At 49.8% G+C, this 19,316-nt stretch overlaps 1 protein-coding gene across 9 annotated transcripts in view; it reads right to left on the reverse strand.

Moving 5' to 3' along the window:
- Positions 1 to 19,316, reverse strand: part of CMKLR1 (chemerin chemokine-like receptor 1) — a 118,215-nt gene that overhangs the window by 69,445 nt on the left and 29,454 nt on the right. For 3 of the 9 annotated variants that reach the window (XM_025184933.2, XM_075898765.1, XM_075898766.1), the window contains exon 2: positions 6,258 to 6,355. The exons of 5 other annotated variants lie outside the window; for them this stretch is intronic. The gene's annotated coding sequence lies outside the window, so the exon portion shown is untranslated. Of the gene's footprint in view, positions 1 to 6,257; positions 6,356 to 14,090; positions 14,631 to 19,316 lie in introns of those variants that run through there. One more of the 9 variants, XM_075898770.1, reaches the window with a different exon arrangement.

Genomic DNA, 19,316 nt, shown 5'->3' on the forward strand with positions numbered 1-19,316 from the left:
TGGTGGTTCATCCTGTTCTTAAAAGCCTTCAATGATGGGAAGCCCTGAATCTCACTTGGAAGCTATTCTAGAGTTTAAATATCCTGATAGTTAAAAGCTTTTCCTACTATCTAATCAACATTTCCCTTGCTGGGGATATAGCTCATCACTTCCTGTCCTGCTCTATACCTTCCTGCTACCTTCTTCCAGCCTGCTGCACTCCGCTTGTCTTCCTGTTGCCATGGTGAATGCGGGGGTCCATCCCCAGCTTCTGCCCCACACTAGGCCCCCTCCCAAGTAATCCCCCAGGTCACTCTGAGCCCCATCTATAGGATAGTTGAGGCAGCCAACACAGAACCCTCAAAATGCGGAGCCTGGAGTGGCTGCCCCAAATCATCAGAAGACAGAACAGTTCTGTTAAGCATCTTCCTTCAAGCTCCTCACTGTTGTGGCCTAATGCAGACTCTGTGCATGCTCCAGAATCAGCCTGGGCCCCTCTGTGTATTCCACCCAGGGGGCTTAGTGCCTTCCAACTGGGGCAACTGGTGTGATCATACTGGGATAACGAGGAACCCCACGTTAGACTGCTCCCACAGTGCTCCCACAGTGCTCAGGCTGACATTGTCTGAGATGGGCAGTGCCCTAGAATAGGATAGCTGGCACAATCAGGAGGGAATGGCTGACATAGAAATGGCCTCTTGGTGCACCCCATCAGGCCCAGCGGCTGCCCTGGTTCAGGCCTGGCTGGCATGTGCCTGTGACCTTACTGGTATTTTTGTGCCAATTGCCAGTCTGTTTGCAGGAAGGACCATGCATTCGGAATTAATCTTCTAGTGTGAAATTCCACTGTTGTATATTCCGACTACAAATGTTATTCCATTTTAAACCATACGCCCAGCAACAAATCCTTCCCCAGAAAGGGTTGGATATAAACTAAGGCAGACAGTAGAAACTTGAGCTGAGCAAAGGCAGAAGAGATTAGCCAGAAAACATTTGGTTTCTCCGTCTCTAAATAGCTGTGTTTACAGTGGCAATCACGGAAGAAGCCTTCCCCATCATTTGGAGCAGTACAGTGTGTCTCTGTCCTCAGCGTCAGAGGACGATCACATGCAGCAGAGAGCAGTTCAAAGCCATTTCAGAATTACAATAGGTTGGAGAACGGTGAGCATTGAGCCTTCAACAGCAAAAAAACCACTTCATTATCAGATAGGCCCGGAGAGACCCGTACACACACAGAAACAAATAGGTTAAGGCTGATGAATTCTGCAAGCTTCTGCTACAGTAACAGGTGGTGCTAAAAATTCTAAGTGAAGGTTGGAATGTGTAAATAGATGTTCTCCAGCATCTTAGCTTCTAACTTCTGTCTATCTACGTACACTGGCAGAGACGTTAAGTGTAGCTTAACTTGTTTATTTCACTATGTATATGTGTATCCGTCTGTCAAAAACGGTCCATGGATTTGTCCATTGTGTTCCCAGAGGTTCCTGGTGCATCAATGTCAGACCATCCCCAGAAACTCTGTTCAAGTTGGTCAGCTAGGCAGCCATCTGCAAGCTAAAGCAAGCGATTCTAGGCTGGAGTGCAGCAGGATGCAGATCCGCAATGTCCAGGTGGATGCAAAGGAAATGCACATGCAGGCACAAGTCAGTGCCTGCTCATTGCAAAGCTTCATGCACCTGGGAGGGTCATGGTAGGGTGTGTGCTTACTGGGGATGGACTCCTGGTTTAAGCCAGACCTTTTACACAGCCCTGTCAATGAAACACCCTTCCCCCCCCCCCAAAAAAAAAGATCACAGACAAGCTGATGGGATCCCCACCCACCACGCGATTGGATGGCCTGATGAGCCTTTCGGGGTTGAGCTGCCCTGGATGACCCACATGCCTTTGTGGTGGTGCCGCTGGCAGGGCTCAGCAGTCCAAGGCAGTGTGCTGCAACAGGAACTGGGAGTTATTACACTGAACTTCAGGGACCCACCTTTAAATGGGTATGCAAGGGAGTCCCTAGCATACACTCCCTGCCGTGCACAATGGTCTTTGAGGTTCCATAGAAATCAACACTCTAGAGATCAATCTTCTGGGGTTCGATCTAGTGGGTCTAGTAAGGACCTGCTCAATCAAACACTGATGGCACCCCACTGATGCCAGGACTCTGCAGACATGAGTAAGAGAAGTTGTAAGATAATTTCTCCCATTGACAGTGGAGCTGCTGGAGACATTTGATTTAAGATATATCAACTCCAGCTACATTATTGTTGTAGCTAGAGTTGCGTATGTTAAATTGAATTTCTCCCCCAGTGTAAACCTAGCCTAAGCACAGCTGGAGAAACTACACTGATGTCAATGGGGCATCCCATATTTACACCGGCAAATGTAAGGGCAGCGTCTGTCCATGGAAGAGAAGAGAAAACACTATGCCCTAAGCATGCTTAAGGAAATCAGCTATGGCAAACATAGGGAAAGTCTGGAGGAACTCTGGACTGGCCCATATGGACAAATTCTTCAATGACCAAAATAATGGAGAGCAAAGTAATTCTCTGGACCATCCCCCAAAGCATTTCAAACACAGTTTTGAGCTTTCATGACGGAAATGGAAAACAGCCTTTTTATCCCCGACGATGGAGGAACTCCATTTTTGCCCAGCAGAGATCTGATTTCCCGGCCTTGCACCAGTCCAAGTCTGTGACGAATATGTACTGCCTGGACTGGGCCTGTCCTGCAGAGAAAGGACCTCCACCTCCAAAGCAGCTGAGAACCTTACCTCAGCGCTGAATGACGGATACTGGGCAAGCAATACTAGCAGTTAAGGGGCCGAGCCAAAGGTGCCAAGGGCGTTGGTGGTCTGGATCAGGCCCTAAATGCAGGCTAAATCCTGGTATCTGTACCAAGGCGGAGTTCCTTAATTAGAGAAATCCCTGCTGATTTCAACAGGAGCCTTTAAGTGAGTCCTGGGGAAATGCTCAGTAAGGGGCTCTGGGCTCAGTCCTGCTGTATTTTATGAAGACTAAATTCAGGCATTATAAAGCCCAGAAGTGACCTGTAATGGGGTGTGACTAACCTCCTAATGGCCTTGGTGGGAATTGGCTCGGGTTTGCCAGAGCACCCCCCCTCAGGTGGTGTCTCACCCGTTGTCACTTCTGTCTCCATATCTAGGACCCACGTCGCTCCCAGGATTGCAGAATCCTTTTCGAACGCAGCCCTCTATCTGTGCCCCACTCTTCCCACAGACTGACAGTCCTCAGTCCAGCCACTTGCCTCAGTGACAAACTGCATTCCAGGTTCCAGCCGCTGCTCTCAGTGGAAAATGTGGCAGAGCAGGGACAGGAAGAATCCAGGCCTGAGGCCCAGGCCAATGTCCCGAAGCTGGCAGCCACATACAGCTTCTCCTCCTGCTCCATTGTCTACTTTCCCTTGGCCACTGCCCTGCAGCCCAGCACCTTCTTTGGCCCCTGGTCTCAGGACTTCAGCAGGCTAGAACTCCCTCAAATTCTGCTAACCCTGCCTAGCACTTCTCTGTCCATGGTGATTCAGCCCTCTTGGCAGCCAGGTCTCCTCCCTTGAACTCCAGAGAGTGACTGCCCTTGCTCTGCTCAGCAGCACCTTCTTATATGGGCCAGACTGGCCCTGATTGGCTCCACCAATAAGCCTTCCCCTAACTGGATGGCACTACAAGGCTTTTCTTTATTGGCTGCCTCCCACGCAGCCTCCCCCATGGTTGCTTTAATCCCTTACATGACAGTAAAAGGCAACTGCCCCATCACAGAACCCTTGTGATCCATCTAGTCCGATTTCCTGTAGAGCTCAGGCCAAGGGGCTTCCTTGACATGCCTGGAATCATCCAATTCCTGCATGAACTGGCCATAATTCTGGGCCTCATCAATTCCACTGGCACATTTGGGTTCTGGCACATTTACTGGGGGCAGCTTCAGAATCCTGCTTCTGTTTTAAACTTACCTCCGTGTACCCGACACTGCCCAGACAGCAGCCGACCCGAGCTTCCCTCGTGGACATGTTAAGCATTTCTTCTACTTCGATGTTTTCCCTTTTTGCAGAATGGAGTGCCCCAGCACTAATCCCACCGCTCCTCTCCCTAATCCTCTACATCCGACATCTGCAACTTCCACCTCCAGATTGGAAAATCATGCTGAAGCTGAAGCCAGATTTTGCATGTTCACAAATTTTGCTGGCAGAAATGAAATTGGCTGAGGGACCAGTCCAGTTCCATGAGTAATGGAAGTTGCAGACAGATGTTTGGGGAACATTTGGTTAGTGGTGTCCTGCCAACCTCCTGTGTTTCTGTTGGCATTAATAAAAGCCAGCAGAGACATGGCTGGGACAGAGATGGGTCTGAAAATAGTTTTCCTCTCAGCCTGGGGGCTGGAAGTGGCTTCTTCTCTCACACCCACTGGCTCAGATTTTGCTGTCCTTGATGTTTCAATTATATCATTTATACATTAAAAGAACAGACTCGGAGTTTCCAGCAATCATCTCATCTGCTATAATGATTCCTTTTATTTGCATCCCTGGCAATGCCGTTGATTTAAAACAGGAGTTTTGTTTATATTAGCAATGGAAAACCCTCTGGCTGGGATAATTGTTCAGGGTGATAGAAGCACCAAAAGATCAGATGCTGCCCTATTAAGTGAAATACTGTTGTGATCTATCTACCATTAAAGTTACGTGCACTGACAAAATTGTGTTATGGACCTTTGCTAAGAATACTGGAATGGAAGTTCACAAGGGTTAAATGAACATCAGCCAAATGACTCTTCTTGGGCCTATAGAATGGATGGCCTTGATTTGGGAAAATATCCCTATTCAGCAAAGCACTTAAGCACATGCTTAATTTGAATGGGAGGCAAATGCATGCTCAAAATGAAACCTATGGGCAATGAAAGGGGTTTATCCAGGAGCGCCCCCTAAAGCCAGGACTCCTCATTCTGGAGGGTCTTCTATTCTAGCACCCCCTATTGTCTGCCAATCTGGTTCAGCATCGCCCTGTAACTTCTGGGACCAAGTCCTGCAGCCAGGGCCCCAGCAGTGTAACACAAGTCTAACTCAAAGGCCAAACACAAATGGTTCTTCTGCCCCTCTTGGATTACACCTCAGCCCATCTTCTGGGCTCAGCTTATGGGCTACCCACAATGTTCCTCCAACCTTTACATCCATGTGCAGATTTTATCCAACTATGAGAGGAATAAATTTTATGTGCACTGAGGCACATGTGGATGTGCACCACCAGTAAAAACACAAACCTCACTGAAGGTGCTCTGCAAATCAGCATTGGAATCTCTCCTGAGCAGCCGCACAAGAGCACAGCTTACAGGGAACACTGGCCACCATCCCCTGCTCCTCCATGCTTGCTTCATGCACTGGGCAGCAGAGAAGGCGCAGGCCAGGCGGCTCCCACCTGTGTGGCACTACTTCTTGACGCTCTGGAGGGTGCTTGGAAAAGGTGTACCAAAGGGAGGTTGGAGCAAAGGGTAGGGTGGGAAGAGATGGGGGCTGGTCCCCCCCTCCTTTCCCTGCCATGTGTCACTGCTGTCTTCACCCATAAGCCCAGGCCTTGAGAAGTTCTCCCTTGAGCCTTTCTCTGACCAGTGCTTCCCAGGACTTTCTGCCTGGAGACCCATTTTTCCTAGTAGGCTTCTACTGCCTACTCCTACAGGGCTCCCGCCCTGAACCCCAACCTGCTTGTGGTAGGTCCTCTCCACACAGTCTTCTCTCAGCCCTTTCATGAGGCCCCCTTGAATCCCTAACTTCATTAGTTCCACCCCCTCAGGCCAGGCAGCAGCTCATTTTGGCACAGGCAGGGACTGGGCCTGATTGGACAGGATAGAGTGGCCCAAGGCTTCCTGGACCTGTAAAGGGGCAGGCTGCCTTCTTACACTGGACTTAAGTGTTTCCCTGGTCGCAGCCCTGAGCAGGCAGCTCTCAATGCCAAGCCTCATGAGGTCTCTCGTTTTTCCTAAGAGGTCCAGAAAATCCTTCAGAGGAGGAAGCGTTTTCTGAATTCTTGCCACACTTCTGTTCCCGTTCGGGTAAAATCCGGACGTGCAGAGATACACGTGGAATAGGTGAGGGTGGAGTGGAAGGAGAATGTTGGAAGGAAGTTGGGGGGGAAGGGACATTCTTATTTTATTCCACTTCAGTTTATATCCTTACCAGTAAATTGATACAGTCATATTGTTCTGGGATTAAATCCTCAGCGTGTTACTCTTACTCGGAGTGGGTCCCCCAGGCCTAGCCTGAACATTGGTGAGACATCTGTGAGAATTTACCTGAGTCCGGTCTAGATAAAATCCACCCGTGTGCAGAGATGCTGCTGGATCTCTTCAGAGATGCTGTCCATTCCCTCAGGGGTACTTGGCAGTGATCCCTGTCGGGAGACAGGACACTGGGGCTAGATGGACCTTTGATCAGATCCAGTGTAGCCCCTGAGTTTTCCCCACCCCACTGTGGCACCCCCATAGGCAGCTTCCTCATCACAATAGTTCTGGGGTGACTGACAGAGGGCTTTAGCTGGAAAAAAACATTAGGGCTGAGCCTGGCACAGCTCTTTCATGCTGAACTCCCAGGAGGGAAGCCATGAATCCAAGACCAACCACTCAGGTAACTTCACCTGCATCCTCCCCACAGGGCCTGCTCACTACTTTTTGCAGGACTGGGTCACCTCCACCACTTCCCCGGGGGCTCTTTCTGTTCTGCAATTGCCTTTCTGCTTCTAAGAGCCCCACCTGGAAAGAGGAAGTGAGCAAAGCCTGCCTGCAAGCAGGAAGCTGTGTGAGAGTGAACACAGGGGACATATTGATTAGCTAGAGAGTCTGTAGGATTCTAATGCCACTTTGTGGGTTGGGCCTGCAGTGCAAATGGAGTGAGAGGCAAACCCTCAAAAAGTGATTGAAGTTCTGTCAGGGTAAGAAGCTTGGAGGTTTTGCTGACTCAGGGAACCTCTTGAGGCCACAGTGATGGAAATTCAGTGCAGCTGCAGCTCTTCTCCATAATCCACAAGTGCCGGGGGGCAGATGTGAAATAAGAGCAGTGCTAGGACCTCCAGTTTGGCCCATGATAGAAGGAAAGGCTTGGCCCCAAAGGCAGATGAAGATTGGTATTTAAACTTCACCCACCCCCTCCCCTACACACAGTTCTAGGATCTTTAGACTTGGGGCAAGTTTATTCTGGGACCGTCTCTGAGGAAAAAATAACCTGGGATAAGCCCATCCTGATCTGCAATAACCTTCAGAAGGTTTGTTCTGGGGGCAGGCTCCATTTTACAGGAGCTTGTCCCTCCACCTCTTCACCTCCCCAGCTCAATGATGAAACCCAAAAGAGGAGTCTGGAGAACAGCATGTCAGAGCAGGGGGTTACAGTGTTGTTCTGTGGCACTTTCTTCTGCAGTCCTTTCACGCAACCAGGGACCAGCCACCTGGCAGCCTGTTTATCTCCCCCAATACACTGTACACGCCACTGTTTGTTTTCTATAATCATTCCTTTCCAGAACAGAGATAAGGCCGGGCCATGTCTGCACATGGCTGATTTGTGTACTCACCCGCATAGCTTTATGGGGGGAATGTTTGGAATCCTAGCAGTGGCGCAAGGAAATCAAGCTCAGCTATCAAAGGAGACTGTTTGTGGCGGGGGCCCGTCGTTGTAGAGATGCCTCTGTTACAAGGGCCAGAACGCCACACAAATTCTGTGTCCTAAAATTACTGCTGTCCAAAAAGCAGAGCTGTGGTGCTGAGATGAGAGACCATGTTTATACTCTGAAGGAATGAGCACCACAACAACTTAAATGCTGTGCATATAGAGTTTGTTTGTGTCCCTTCTTTTGGGATCTTTGCCCTGCATTGCCTACCACATGTAGGCCTTCACCTGGGCAGAAGAACCAGTGGAATCTAAATGGGTGTGGGTCAAACACACACCAACCTGAATCTTTGCCCAGAACTTGACATGAACCTTCTCTGAGGCACCGAAAAGTGTGAATAATTCTTTCTCCTGTTTGTTTTCTCTCTGTGCGGCTCTCCCAGGCCTTCCCAACCTCATGTCACACAACCACAAGAGAATCCAAATGTGACATCACCAACTAACTGTGCCACTGTGTTGTGCTGGAAGTGGAGCACGTGTCTGTTTTCTCACTGATTGGTGGACTAGAGATGGGTCCTTCAGTGTGCTGGGCATAGGGTATTCATAGCTGAATATACACTCAGCTGCATGGGGTGAGAGAGAGATCACAGAGACTGGGCCGGAGCTGGAGCTGGGAAGAATGGCCTAGCGCTCCACATTCTGGACTCTCCTGTTGACTCCTTTGTGGGGTTATGTGATTTCCCTCTGCACCTCGGAGCCCAGGGCTGAGGTGGTTTCCCTAATGCACAGGGATGCTGTGCAGGGCTAAGTTACTGCTGTGATGCAGGAATAGAAGTGTCCTCTTTAGGGTCCCAAGCAGGGCTGAAACTAACTTGCATGTCTTACAGGTACCGTTGTATTGCAGCTCCCCCCCCCCCCCACTCCCACAGGGCTCAGGATGGGAGGTTGGGGAGATTCTGATACAGCAGTGCCTGGACAAAATGTAAGTGTGGGGTGGAGTGCAGGGGGCTCAAGGCCAGGGGATGGGAGTGTAGAAGTTAGGACCAGGGGTTGGAAAGTGGGGGGTAGGGCTCAAAGAAGGTGGCTGAGGGAGCCCAGGGTTTGGGTATGTGGAGGGTTGCAGGAGTCAGGGCAGAGGGCTGGAGGTGTGTGTGTACAAGGCAGTACAGGGGATGCTCGGGGCTAGCCTGGGCCAGTCCTAGACCAGTGGGATGACAGTGGACTGGCCTGGGGCAGTCCCAGTCATTGCCAGTTTTCCTGGCAGGTGGATGGGTCCCTGCTTTGGCACTGCCTGCTGTCCAGCCAGCATGGTGAGAAAGGAGCTGCACAGGCTGGGAGGTGAACACCCCAGCAGGAGCTTGGCTGGGAGCGGGTACACCTCCTACGGAACACCCCCAGCTTGCCCCTTCCCCCTGCCCACCTGCCTGCAACCCTGCGGTGCGAGTCCCGACAGCCAGCGGGAGCACAGCTGTAGTGCATTGCGCCTCTACCACGTGCAGTGAAGCACCCCCGCAGCCCCAGGACCAAAGTGTGAGGGTGGGGTTGACATTTCCAGGTAGCTATAACTAGGGGAAAGGAGGGTTCAATGAAAACTAGGATGTTCCCTTGAAACCTGTGTTGGGGAGTTCAGAGGGAGCAGTAGCAAAACGGCCAATGTTTCACTAACAAAATCCACTCGTGCCTCCTGCGCAAGAGCAGAGGGTTGTCCCATAGGCCCAGCCTGCACCAGCCACCTCCCTTCCAAACACTCCGTCCTGATTCACCTTCCCATAAGAACCAGAACCAGTTATTGATTAAACCGGGGGCTGGGAGTGTCTCAAACTCATGGCCCATAGGCCATCTACAGCCTGAGCAATTCCACAATCCAGCCTACAAAGTCTTTCCCAAAAGGTATTGAATCTGGTCCATGCGGGTGCTGTCATACGACTTCATGTGGCCCAGGGAGGAGGGTGTTTGTGGGCTGCTCCAGCTGCTGGGAGCAGCACATGGAGAAGACACACCCCTCCCCCGGGCTGCAGAGTCCTGCTAGCAGAAACATGGAGCAAGCGACCAGAAACTGCTCTAGCCCCCCTGTGCTGCTGATAGTGGCAGTGGTAGCCCTGGGTTTTTTTTAACTGCCCAGGGGCAGCAGACGGAGTTGTGGGACAGGCAGTGGGGAGGGGGGATGGGGGGGAGCATGTTGGGTGGGGACATGCGGAGATCCCCATCCCACTGGAGCCACTGCCAGAGGCTGGTACCCTACATAAGTGAAGGGACCCACATTTCCGCACACACCCCACTCCTTCCTAGAACTCTTTCCCCCCACCTTCCTCCAACCTCCCTTCCAGAGCCTGACCCCTCATCAGTCCTGCACCTGAACTCCCTACCAGAGCCTGCACCCCCTTCTGCACCCCAATACTCTGCCCCAGCCCACTGCCTGCACCCCTCCTGAACCCCAACCACTCCCTCCAACCCCCAAACTTCCACACCCCGTCCTGCACCTAAGCTCCCTCCCAGAGCCCACATCCTCTCCCCTATCCAAACCCCCTCTTAGACCCTTAGGCAGGTGAGTGGCGGGAGGGGGGGGGGAGTGAAGATTCTTCAGTGACATTATTGGCCCACTAGGAGGATTTGAGGACTGGCACTGGTCATAAAGTAAATTGAGTTTGAGATGCCCTGAATTAAGCTCTGCAGCTCTGGCTTCAGCCAGGCTCAGCGCCCCACACGGCTTGTTTCATATTCCATGCCAGTGCTGCATGCAATGCCATGGTTCTCTGGGGCCTCCCTGCAGAACACGTAGGAGATTGAAAGCAAAGGATTGAAAGACAGGGAATGTTTCCTACCGGCCTCTGTCACATGAGCCGGTCTGGGGCATGTACAGTATTTAGGGGAGGCTTTTTAAAAAAGCCACTCTTTAACTGGGGCCACTTGGGCACATGGACATCAGCGTTCTGTGTTTCAGTCCCTCATCCTGAGTGCAGTTATTACCAATAGCAAGTATGAAAATGAGACCTGAGCAATTTGGATGCTTCACAAGGATTATTAGGCCCAATGCTCTGGTGAATGATTCAAAGCTTGAAACAGAAATTCTCCCATTTTAGAAACTGACTTTGATCTTTAAGATCATTAGAGAAGCTCAGAAGCAGTTTTCAAAGACCTGTAAGATCAGGGAATGAAAAATTAAGGAGCGTAGGGTTGTGAATGAAAATGCCCCTAGGACCACACCTTTCACAGGAGTGGGCAGTCTTTACATCACCTCTTAACCACATCTTTCACTGAGCTATGAGTGCTTCGCACTCCCCAGAGAGGTGAGAGGAGAGGCAAATGCAATCAGACAGTCTGGATCATCCAGTTCCCTGGGGCAGACCTCTCTCTCCATAATTTCCTAAATGACTCAACAGTGCTTGTGCTGCAGCATCTGGCTTGTATACTGAGGCTGCGACTGCTTCTGGAACAACTTTGGATGCATTTCAAAGCCTGTGGGATTGCCATGGTTTGAGGAACCTGAACTCTATGAGGGGTTGCAGGTTATTTAAACTCTGGTTCTTTGAGGCTGGCTGAGCCTATGGAGTTTAAATGGGGTTTAATCTCCTCACCACGATCAAATCCAAGGCTCCGACCCATCAGCTGGATTTGCACACACAGACTTGATCACTGGATTAGGGGCTAATCACATTAGTTAGCTCTCAGTCTGGGGGTTGTGGCCCACAGAAGGCTGCAAACAAGTGTCAGGGAACACAACCACTTCTAAGTAATGCAAACCAGATAGATAAAGGGCAGGACATCATGGGGCCACGGAGCAGAAGAGGGGGCAGGTGTCAAGAGGGGCCAGGCTGATGAAAGAGCTGAGAGCGATGGGAAGGAATCTGGCTCCAGGGTATTGCAGTTCATGGAGAGTTTAGGGCAGTGATGGGCAACCTACGGCCCTTCAGGGTTCTTCATGTGGCCCACAGGACGTGTTTATCGTTGCCCACGCTCAGGGTTACCAGATTCTGCTGGCTCCCAGCTGTGTAATTCTTATACTACCAGTATTACAAAAGTGACACACACCTCTAAAGCAAGGACACATGAAGTGAGGTGTGTGCTGATTGCACACAACCAGGTAGGCGGGTATCTTAGGCGGAGGAAGATATTGCCTTCCCAACCCGCCAGCCTGGCCCCACCAAGATTCTGCCCCCAGCTTGCCTGCTGCCGCTGTTCTGGGGGCAGAGTTTTGCTGTCCCTAACATCCGCCCTCCCTGTGCTCCAGGGCCAGAGAGCTGGGGCTGCACGCTGCCTGCCCTCCCTGTGGTGCTGGAGGGCAGGGCTTGGCTCTCATGGGGGTGAGGGCCTGTGCAGAAGGGGCAGGGCTAGGGACATGCATATAACATTGACTCCGAGAGCCAGGCGCGCCTTCTGCATCCAACGTAAGTGCTGCTACGGTTCCATGGGCACACCCTGCAAATTCTAGGCATGTAAGTGCAGATAGCAGAACTACCCTGTCCTAGGAGTTTGTCTTGGTTACGACAACTTTGCGGCCCCCTGAGATGAGGGAGGGCCACTCATACGGCCTGCTCACTTGCCCAAGTTACCCCTCGTTGCTTTAGGCTCCCTGATCTCTCAGTGTCACTCTGAGGACATTATGCTGGTTTGTCTCCCCACCCCTTGCTTGTCGCCTAGCAACAGGGAACAACGCGTAGGGAAAGACAGAAGAGGATGGAGCACTTTGGGCCAGCCAAATAACTGCACTTTGAACCCGCCCTTTCATCAAAGCACCTCAGCTCGCTTTACAAATGGGGGGGAAGGGGAGTGTCACCAGCCCCTTCTACAGATGAGGAAGCAGAGATGCCGAGATCCACCCTGTTAGAAAAAAAAACTCCCTCCCCCCCCCCCAGTAAAAAGTTTGGTCAGGCCGCTCTTGCTATAGTGGGCTGCAGTACTCCTTGGGAGAAACTGGCCGCACCCTTCCTGCATACCATTGCCTTTAGAAAAAGGGAAGGTGTGAAAAGGGGAAAACAGCCTCAGACTCTCCCACCCGTCACCTTGGCTTGAGAACTGTGGGGCTCATCTGGTCGCAGGAAACCTGCTCAGTTTCGGCCCAATCCCTGGGACACAGACCCCCCCACTTGGTGACCGTTGGGCCGAATATGGTAATATGCAAGCACGGGAAAGCGATGTGTAGATTTGGGGATAAATACCCATCGCACAGTTCACTCGAGGAGGTCTTCGCAACACAGGTATCACCGTGCGTGTGCCTTCTCGTATACTTCAAAGCGCTGCCGGCCTGATCAACCGACCAGCCACTTCCCCCAACTCTCGGGCATAACCTTTGCAACCTTTGAAATGTTTACAAATCTTTGAAATGTTCCGTGTGCTGTGTAAGTTGGTATGTATGATTTTATTTTCTTTGTTGTATAAGCTTAGTGTTGTAGTTGTTTTTGGTAGTACATAGAGTTTGTACTTATCACTCTTATTAATTAGTGTAGCTGGATATTTTTAGAATAGAGACTATTCTCCTCACCATTCCCATCCTTATAACTCTGACACGTTTAACTAGAAATCATAGAATATAATAAATACTGTAAATTCATTATTAACACGGTCTATTAAAAATCTCAGAATAAATACTATAAATTCATCACTGTTATAAATAAATATTTTTTATCTGATAAAACGGTCCACCTGGTTCTGTCCTTCCCCCCTTAGATATGCATTATCGGACCTGTGGTTCTCGCAACACACCCAACCTCACATAGCAAGTCAATGTCAGGACCCAGGAGAAAGCCCTGGGCTTCTGCCTCCCAGGCTCCCCTCCAACCACCACTCTCCGAATGCCTCCCCCAGAAGGGGCCTACTCCTCTAACGGGCACCGGGGAACTTGCCCAAGTCCAAGGGGCGTGCTGGCTGGCTGAGCAGAAGCGGTACCTGCAGGTGCTCCTCTGCCCCCTGGCGGCCACCGCTGCCTGGCAGAAGAAGGATACCCCCTGCATGGCTCCCTCTTTCCCATTTAAGCTGTAGAAGTGTGAGACTAACACTTCTTTTGAGGCTGTGGTTCTCTTTCCCAGGCCTCTGCGCAGCCCTCTCAGCATTGCTGAGCCACTCGCCAGTCTCGCTTCCTGCGCCTGTTTCTTCCCCTCTTCTCCAGGGCTCCAGGGACCCAGAGGGGACTCCAACTAAAGGCAGCTCCATGTCTTCTCTCCTGGTCTGGCTGCTGGGCTGGCCCACACAACAGCTGGAAAGAGACCCACCCTTTCTTGGCCCCCTTGCCGGCTGAACCCAACCAGTAATTAGATTGCTCTGCTGGCAACACAGTCAGTTCTGAGCTAGCAATTGGGCCTTGGTGAGCATCAACACTAAATCCAGTGGTGAAAGTAACTTGAAAGTATTGTCTTATAGCAACCTGGGTCCCTGCCAGCTCTTTAAATAGCCCCCTGCTGGCTTTTGCCACAGCTCAGCCAGCTTTTGCAGTAGCTGTGCTCTAGGGTGCAACCGCTTACTTTCCCCTCTGACTAAATTCCATTGCACCCCCCAGAGTAGCTGATTCCCGAGAGAGGTGGGAGAGCAGGACTCACTCTGTTTGCCTAGGTAGAGCGGATCCTGACGCTGCACCCGGCTCCGATGTGGGATGCTTTAAATCTCCATATGTCTCTGCCCTGGAACACTTGCTAGCAAAGGGAAAACCAGTCCGCCCCAGCCTCCCTTCCAATGCAGCCTCAGCCAACAGCCGCTGCGTGCTTCCCGATCCTACACACGCTCCCAGCTGCCAGCTGAAGAGATGTTGGGTTTGGTTGTTGTTTTTAACTACTCTGGCTGCACACCAGTCGGCGAGCTGTGCTTCCCACTGCCAGGTGCACAGATGGAGTATACAGTCCCCTCTCAGTGGAGCTTGCACGCTGCAAGGAAAAAGCCCTGCTGTTCAACCTCAAACACAGGTCAGATCACAGGCACATTCAACCTCTGCCCTATCATAGAATCATAGGACTGGAAGGGACCTCGAGAGGTCATCGAGTCCAGCCCCCCACCCTCAAGGCAGGACCAAGCTCCGTCTACACCATCCCTGACAGATGTCTATCTAACCTGTTCTTAAATATCTCCAGAGAGGGAGATTCCACCACCTCCCTTGGCAATTTATTCCAATATTTGACCACCCTGACAGTTAGGAATTTTTTCTTAATGTCCAATCTAAACCTCCCCTGCTGCACTTTAAGCCCATTACTCCTTGTCCTGTCCTCAGTAACCAAGAGGAACAAATTTTCTCCTTCCTCCTTGTGACACCCTTTTAGATATTTGAAAACCGCTATCATGTCCCCCCTTAATCTTCTTTTTTCCAAACTAAACAAGCCCAGTTCATGAAGCCTGGCTTCATAGGTCATGTTCTCTAAACCTTTAATCATTCTTGTCGCTCTTCTCTGTACCCTTTCCAATTTCTTCACATCTTTCTTGAAATGTGGCACCCAGAATTGGACACAGTACTCCAGCTGAGGCCTAACTAGTGCAGAGTAGAGTGGCAGAATGACTTCACGAGTTTTGCTTACAACACACCTGTTGATACAACCTAGAATCATATTTGCTTTTTTTGCAACAGCATCACACTGTTGACTCATATTCAACTTGTGGTCCACTATGACCCCTAGATCCCTTTCCGCCATGCTCCTTCCTAGACAGTCGCTTCCCATCTTGTATGTATGGAACTGATTGTTCCTTCCTAAGTGGAGCACTTTGCATTTCTCTTTATTAAACCTCATCCTGTTTACCTCTGACCATTTCTCTAACTTGCTAAGGTCATTTTGAATTATGTCCCTATCCTCCAAAGAAGTTGCAACCCCACCCAGTTTGGTATCATCTGCAAACTTAATAAGCGTACTCTCTATCCCAATATCTACATCATTGATGAAGATATTGAACAGTACGGGTCCCAAAACAGACCCTTGCGGAACTCCACTTGTTATCCCTTTCCAGCAGGATTTAGCACCGTTAACAACAACTCTCTGACTATGCTTATCCAGCCAATTATGCACCCACCTTATCGTGGCCCTATCTAAGTTATATTTGCCTAGTTTATCAATAAGAATATCATGCGAGACCGTATCAAATGCCTTACTAAAGTCTAGGTATATGACATCCACCGCTTCTCTCTTATCCACAAGGCTCGTTATCCTATCAAAGAAAGCTTTCAGATTAGTTTGGCATGTCTTGTTCTTCACAAACCCATGCTGGCTATTCCCTATCACTTTATTACCTTCCAAGTGTTTGCATATGATTTCCTTAATTACCTGCTCCATTATCTTCCCTGTGACAGACGTTAAACTGACCGGTCTGTAGTTTCCTGGGTTGTTTTTATTCCCCTTTTTATAGATGGGCACAATATATGCCCTTTTCCAGTCTTCTGGAATCTCCCCTGTCTTCCATGATTTTTCAAAAATCATAGCTAAAGGCTCAGATACCTCCTCTATCAGCTCCTTGAGTATCCTGGGATGCATTTCATCAGGACCTGGTGACTTGCTGACATCTAACTTTCCTAAGTGATTTTTAATTTGTTCTTTGTGTATCCTATCTTCTAAACTTACCCTCTCTCTGCTTGTATTCACTACGTTAGGCACACCTCCAGACTTCTCGGTGAAGACCGAAACAAAGAAGTCATTGAGCATCTCTGCCATTTCCAAGTTTCCTGTTACTGCTTCTCCCTCCTCACTAAGCAGTGGACATACCCTGTCCTTGGTCTTCCTCTTGCTTTTAATGTATTTATAAAAGGTCTTCTTGTTTCCCTTTATACCTGTAGCTAGTTTGATCTCATTTTGTGCCTTTGCCTTTCTAATCTTGCCCCTGCATTCCCGTGTTGCTTGCCTATATTCATCCTTTGTTATTTGTCCTAGTTTCCATTTTTTATATGACTCCTTTTTTATTTTGAGATCATGCAAGATCTCCTTGTTAAGCCAAGTTGGTCTTTTGCCATATTTTCTATCTTTCTATGCTGTGATGCTGCGGGGTACCCCCTGGATACCACACATACCACCTCTGCCCTGGAGACAGACTCCAGCGCTCAACAAGAGAAACTAGTGTTTAAACTCCCAGGTGACTTCGGTGTGGCAGAAGGATGAGTAATGCAGGCACCTGTGGGAGCTCTGGCAGTTCACCTGTGCCAGTGCTCACCACACACACACACACAAAACATGGCTGGCGGATTTGGCTGCTGGTGCCATATCTGACCAATGACAGTGATGGCTTGTCCATCACCAAGCTGTGGCAATCTTTGCCAAAGGGAATTCTGGGATCTCTGGTGTGGAATCGATTCATCCTGGAATATCCCAGCACCCCTTGTGTTGTCTCTGTGCATTGTGACCATTCAGGCCCCTGCCACAGAAAACCTATGGACATACTCTAAGGAAGGAGGAGGCCAAAACACGAGAATGAGACCGCTTCTCCCAGCCCTTCTTGCATTGTGATTGGTGGCCCAGTTAGCAGGTTTAGGGTCTCCTCTCCTTGCCATACTGTGCTGATGGAGATACAACCCAGATGGACACCCTAGATTCTGGGAACAGCATCTATTGAAACCACAGCTGTGTGGTGAACCAACAGGTGGGAGCTGGACTCAAGGAGGGCAAAAGAAATATGCCTCAAAAGATGTTTTAGACAGATCGTAACTGATAAGGGGCATTTCGGAAATGGTAGCTGGCAACCAAACCAACTGACACCACTCAATGGACAGTGGAGAGTGGGTGTCTGGATGTGATCACATAAGGAAGTCTATGAGACTGCTAAGCTTTCCAGGTAGTGCACTTTCTTCCTGAAGGCAGCCATTTTGTTCTCAGAGTGATTGTAGGCTGTTATACTCTGTGCTTTCTCTGTGGATGGTGGGAAGGTGGTTTCAATTAGGCTGAAAATAGCATGATCATGGTTACTTTATTACATGGTCTTTGCCTTTCAGGCAGAGCCCAGCACTGTACCAACAGAGAAATGAAAAATAAATTTTGCACAGAATTGGGCCAGAACCAAGCCTTTGGATCAGATTATCCCTTGGACTTTGGACTCTGGACTTCAGTCTGGCTCCTCACTTTACTCTCAGGACTCTCTAGACAGGGGCTGAAGAGTTCAAATCCTTTAAAAAGCCGGCGTGCAGGTTCCGTCACAGAAATGGGTCAAGTTTGCAGAGCTGGTTGTAGGCCTAGTGCAAACCCCACAATGAGAGGGATACCACACTTCACAGGTGTGTCAGTCTAAAAAGGTGGAGGAAGAATGTTTGCCCCCTGCTTTCCATCCACAAATCTCCAGAGGCTTTCTAACGCTTGGGAAATATCATGATCTAAATCTCACAGCTAGAGAAACAGAAGCACCAGGCATAAGTGATCTGCCTGACACACACAGTGAACAGCCCAGCACACTAACCTCAGCACCATACTTCCTGGAGGGCTTTCGGTTCTCTCATCCTAATGTGCATAAGCAGCTGCTCTTTCTGTGTTCTCGTATTTACTCTGTACTTTGCAACGTTTTCCAAGCCTAGGATTCCCACTTGCCTTATGAATGGCAGCCCTTTCAAACACCTGTCATCTGCCTAGTGTAGCCTTGCAGACATGATTGGTAGAATCACATTTGGGGGAGTTGACAGCCTGCGGAGGGATGTGGGAGGTTCCGCGTAAGGTGAGGGGGGGTTCCAAAGGGTGGGTCCTAGGCTGAAAGAGGCAGGGCTAGGGCAGACAGCCTTCGATGTCGCACGGTGCACACCCAGCCCTTAGAATCACATGGAGTGCACCGTGTGCTGCTCTGTCAGCAATCAAAGGGCTCAGAGCTCCTGATGCCGATGCTGCTGGCTCCTTTGAATTGCTGAGCCCTGGGGCAACTGCCTCCTTTACTTCCTTCCCCTCCTGGTTGGGTGGCCTGATCACACTGCATGTTCAAAGAGCACATTTCTGGTGGGACATATCCTGAGCAAAGAACCCTACATTTGGCCTATCAACTTCATGCTAAGCATTCGGCTCAATAAAAGTAACTATTGAATAGAGGCATAATTCTCTCATCTTGCTTCCATGTCCTTCATATTCATTTGGCAGATTAAATTTTAAAATAAAGGAAAATTATTGGGAGTTTTGGGGTGGCAGGGGAAGAAGCAATTTCTGCTTCTGTTTCTGACCTTCCATAGGCTGAAAGGGTGAGACACTAGAGTTGTTCCTGATAGGCTCTCCTGACATTCTGCAGCCAATACAACTCTCTTTTCCCTCTTGTACTTCCAACGTGCTGCTTTCAGACCCGCTCTCAGTACCAAAAAAAAAAAGTGTGTCCCCACCCTGCTTTCAAACACCAGTACTATTTGTTGCAATTAGGATGTAGCAATGCACATGGGGCAAAGTCACTCCTGCTCTGGCCACTCAGCTACCCTCACTAATGCACCTAACATCAGCCTCAAACCCTGCACCACACAGTCAACTCATAGATAGCAATTGGTGAGAGCTTGTGTGGGGTGTGTAGAAAGCAAGCAGGCTTCAGTGCTTAGAAAACACAGAGTCACAGGAGTCATCTCAGGTGGAGACCAGCTCTCTGCATGGTGACAGAGCTAACGGAGTCCAATTGAGACAGAAATAAACTCCTACTGATCGCTCCTATTAGAGGTTAATGGGTTTTGTCCCTGAACGTCATAAAGACCTCAACATCGCTGTACTGACTACAGCTGCTGGCCCAATCAGTCCAGTATTATTTCACATCCAGTAGCCACTGCCTGATGCTTGGGAGTATGGCCACATGGCCTAATGGACAGTGATTTAGAGTGAGAAGAAACTAATTGCTCCTGCTCATAGCCATCTAGGGGG

This window comes from Pelodiscus sinensis, chromosome 15 (genome assembly GCF_049634645.1).
Source record: "Pelodiscus sinensis isolate JC-2024 chromosome 15, ASM4963464v1, whole genome shotgun sequence".
Classification (NCBI taxonomy): Eukaryota; Metazoa; Chordata; order Testudines; family Trionychidae; genus Pelodiscus; species Pelodiscus sinensis.